Source organism: Poecilia mexicana, unplaced genomic scaffold (genome assembly GCF_051168715.1).
Source record: "Poecilia mexicana isolate PSO_F unplaced genomic scaffold, ASM5116871v1 scaffold_7, whole genome shotgun sequence".
Lineage (NCBI taxonomy): Eukaryota > Metazoa > Chordata > Actinopteri > Cyprinodontiformes > Poeciliidae > Poecilia > Poecilia mexicana.
Genome location: NW_028263376.1, coordinates 29,546,880 through 29,551,536, shown reverse-complemented (window position 1 = coordinate 29,551,536; position 4,657 = coordinate 29,546,880). Strand labels below are relative to the sequence as shown.

At 42.8% G+C, this 4,657-nt stretch overlaps 1 long non-coding RNA gene across 1 annotated transcript in view; it reads left to right on the top strand.

Moving 5' to 3' along the window:
• Positions 1-3,469, top strand: part of LOC148158466 (uncharacterized) — a 3,894-nt gene extending 425 nt beyond the window's left edge. Inside the window, exons 1-2 of the long non-coding RNA XR_015763836.1 lie at positions 1-700; positions 1,541-3,469. The exon at positions 1-700 is cut by the window's left edge and continues 425 nt beyond it. This is a non-coding gene — a long non-coding RNA (uncharacterized LOC148158466). The remainder of the gene's footprint in view (positions 701-1,540) is intronic.
• Positions 3,470-4,657: the final 1,188 nt, after the last annotated feature.

The following is a 4,657-nucleotide window of genomic DNA, read 5'->3' as shown; positions in this document are numbered from 1 at the left end:
ACACGCACGCACAATTATACTAATTTGGGAGTCAAATACTACTTAAGGACGCAATTTCCGAAGTTGGTGAGAGCCAATATGTCGGAATGAGTCCAGCATATTGCAGATGTATTAGCACCAAGAACATGCGCAGCACTTGGCAGGCTGTACGAGGCCCATGCGGGCAGCATCAGGTGCCGAGGCCAGCGCATGTTATCATTAACAACTGTGGACAGACGGAACAGGCCGAGCCCACAAGTGTCCATTTCACACCAGCCTGGCATGGCGGCGGGCTGGTCATCAGAAAACAGTGGTTCACTGGGGCTTCTGGGGATTTCTGCTTCTCAACTGTGAAACAGTCTGACCCAGGGTCTTTCATCTCCTCAAATATTTGAGTGGGAATGCTATCATAAACCCAGTCATAAAAAAATAAATAAATAAATAAAAAAATGTAGGAAAATCTAAAATAATGGCGCAGTTTTAAATTCTAATAATAGTCTATGAGCCTTGCCACTGAACTATTATTAGACTAATTTGAGACTATATGATAGTATACAAATATGTTTTAGTCTGTAGGTCTAAGCTTGGAATGTTTAAAAAGAGCAACCTTCTCACATTTTTATCTTCAAAAACTTACAAAACATATCTATTTTGATTTCTCCACATCACCAGGGAAGCAGCCATGATGCACTACGGTGTGATTCGTTTGGAGTGATGTCATGTGAGTAGCTATAATGGTGCTTGAGGCCACAGCATTCACATACTCAGTGGTGAAAATGCTCAAGGGGTGACTGAGGGCTTTGCCTGCATGGTGCTGAAGTACAAACACATTACGGTACAGCAGTGGACGTCTAGTTTCTTTGGTCAAAACCACAATCTGCATGTATCTGCATGCATTCTGTTTTAGTGTGGGATCTGCAACCTGTGGCTCTTCATCCTCTCCATGGCGACTGAAAATTAGACGGAAATTAGCAAGGACTTTAGATGTAAAGATGATAGGAAAATATAGTTTTGGTTCAGGAGGTATATTTGTCATCCTACATATCGCGTAGAAATTATTTGTACGTTTCGCATTTTGTATTGTGTTGTGTTTTATTTGAATATTTATGGGACAGAACAATGCAAAGCACTGCATGATTACGGAGTGGAAGAAAGAGGACGTCGTGTCCTTCCGGTTTCATTTAATACAAACAAAAATCAGAGTAGTGTGCATTCACACGTCAGCCTCCTGAGTCCTGAGTCAACACAGTGTTAAAAAAAAATAATTACAATTACAGCTGCAACTCTTTAGGCGTATGTCTCTTACAGGTTTTGCATATTTAGAGGCTCAACATTTTCTTTGCAAAATAGGCCAAGCTCTGTCCGAATGGACGGAAAGCATCCGTGAAAAGCAATTTTTGAGTGTTGCCGTAGAATCTCATTTGGATTTGGGTATGGAAATTGGCAGGCAATGTGAGATTCCTTTGTCGTTTTGCTTGTAATCTCGTTGTTCCATGGGACGGCTCTCATATGTTTTCTTCCTGCATTTAGTTCCATCTGTTCTCTCCTCTACTCTCACCAGCTTCCATGTTCCTGCTGAAGAAAAGCATCCCCACAGCATGATGCTACCACCACTGGCGTTAAAGTCGTCCTGTGAGGCCTACACAAAATGTCTTTATTTGCACAGTGATTAAATTGGGCTATTTACCAATCTGAAAGCACCTTCGTGTAGTTTGATAGTTTTTTTATAAGGGCCACAGAGTCAGGAAAGCTAAATATGGTCACACAACATGTAAGATTTTCTTTTAAAATTAAATTTAAAAAGATTATTTTACTCCCACTTCATCATTGTGCGCTGGTTTGGATTGGGTTATCGCAATACAGCCCAATAAACTCACTGTAGGTTCCGGTGGTGACATAAAACACGTAAAAGTAAAACTACTTTTTTTTATTTGAAACAATAAAAAAAAAAAAAAATTGCAGCTTGTCTTGTTCTATTGCAGAAAGTGAATTGTGTTCCTTCACTATAAAAGTTTAATATTTCTTCATTTTGCAAACTAATGATACAAATACAAACAAACTGTTTATGGATCATCTCGGTAAGCTATCCTGTTTAAAAAAGACACACTCTCTTAAACAGGAGCATCATTGAAGCAGATGATGCCATGTTGGACCAGAAGCTGGTCTTACCGTTTACCCTCAAGTGGGTCGGATTTTCACCAATGTTTCCACTGTCAAGAAATCCAGGCCTGCGCTGTGGGAGACTTCAGCTTCAACAACTTCTTGCTAGAGCGAATCTTTCCATTCACACACACACACACACTCACACACGCGCTGACACACACGCTCGTATAACTACGCTGTCCGGTGCTTTTGCTGCCGAGTGGCGCTCCATATTGGGCTCTGAGGAGAACATTTTCAACTTAGCCTCTTTTCCCCACAGGAGTGGATGGCTTCCCAGCATGAGGAAAAAAAAAAAAAAATTAAGTTAGGCCAAGCTGAACACTTACACTATAAGCCTGACATCGTGGGGGAAACAAACCATAAAACACCAAACACTCCACAACCCAACAAAGACCAATAAAGGTTTCAACAACTGCAGCACAAACACTGAGCAGCAAACAAATCTGGCAGCTCTCAGGCGTTTCTTCTCCCCCTCTCTCTCTCTCCCTCTCCCTCCTATTTCCATCGAGATTATTCTCTCGTTGCCTCTTTAGGCTGCTGCCCAGCAGTGACCAACTGCATTATTTATTTGTTTATGTGTTTTTTCGCCAAGTGTGTCTGCTGCTGCTGCAGCATAAAAAATAAAAAAAAAGCAAATGCATGTGTTGCTGCGACTGACAGGATGATTAATAGGATCTCCACTAAGGGATGGGGGCGTAGCGACGATCACGGGAGGAGGTGGGGGTGGTGGTTGCCAGGTGGGATTTTCGGCAACACATCAAAAACAACAGTACTTCCCAGGGTTTGCCACCACTTCCTCTGTAAGACCTCGCCTTCCCCCCCCCTCCCTCCCTGCACCCTCACAGGAGCTGCTGCACAGAAAACACACAACCCTGGGGTGGCTCGACGATGAGGTTGAGGGGGGGGGGGATAGAGAGGGGGGAAGAGTTAATGAAGAATATCTTTAAGACATGCTCACCCAGAGTACCAACTGAATAATTAGTTGGACTTCTGCACGAACAGCAGAGTAAGAGAGACGAAGGAAGGGGGAGAGAGGTTTGAGAAATACACGGGGAGGAATTTCAGTGTGCATCAGAGCTGCGTGTTGTTTGTCGAAGGGGCACAGCAAGTGCTGAAGCGGCAGATAGCTCCATGCACAACCTGGACAAATATTGACGCTGGACATTTTTCAATTATGACAGCTCAAAAGAAAAGATATGCAAGCATTTCCAACAGAAAAGCGTTGCAGAGGGCGACGGTGAAAATGAGAAGGAAACGGAGAGCGAGCGAGAAAATAAGTGGGAAGCCACTGGTAAAGAGGCAATAAAAAATAAAAATAAAAAAAAAACACAGAGGGAAGAAAACGCACTCAACCTAAATGAAGTTGTACCAGTTACCGTACCTTATATGAAATAACTACATAATAATAAGCTTGGGATCGATCCCGGTCTCTAAGAGAGTTCTCAGGGTGAATGAACAGTAGGCTGGTTTAGAGTGACGCGTTGAAAGACTGCCCTCCTGTGTCAAATGCACAAACACATGTTGTACAATAACCTCAATCTTCGTTGCTGTCTTTCAACTATTTTTGACCGTAGAAGTAAAAACGCCTTTGTGACCGTATGATTTTTCAGACAAAATATCAGCATTAAAAAAAGGTGATGGAGTGGAGTTGTGTTAATCAAAGTTACGTCACAACAAACATCCAAAAGCATCCACATCATGATAACTGCCCGATATGAATCGCCACACGAGTGTGTTGCACGTGTGTCTGCTGACTTGCACATAGTGCAATCTCCGGGGACAGTCAGCTGCTTCCTCAGCAACCCTCAAAGTATTAAAAGATGATTGAAAATGCATGGAGGAAATCAGACCAACAGAGGAAGGATGTACAGTTTTTTTTTTCTACTGCCAGGAAGGTTAGGGGATGCTAACAGCACATACAATAAACACATTTTACATGAGTGTTTGTGTGTGTTCCTATTTCTTAACCCTGAGAGATGAAAGAAACAACCAATTCTTCTCTCATGCATGTCAAATCTCGGAGAAAATTTTAATTGCAACTGCGTGGGACACCCACACGACTTCTGGAGTATCTCAGATCGAAATTTACTGACATCACACTGTTGCCGTTTGCACGCTCTATCCCCCTTTCCTTAACTCATATCCCCAACTTGTTTAGTTAGAGCATCGGTTGCTCAATCGGACGCCGCCGCGTCAACGTCAGTCTGATGATGTCTGACTGATGATGTCTGAATGCTCATCACAGGAAGGCTTTTATTTTAGCGGCATGGTTTCTGTTAACATTGTTCTACAATAGAGCTCATCTGTGAACCAAATGTGCCGCACTGTGCGGTGGGAAATATTCAGCCTCTCTGGAAGAACTAATAAAGTGTGTCTGACAAGCGGATCAAAGATACGCACTGTCGTCACTTTTCATCTTCATAAGCTCATAAATGTCACGCGACGCAGTAAACTGCTGGTCAGCTTGTCGTTATGTGTCAAGGACTTCTTTTTTCCGCCCCTCTCTGCATCGTCA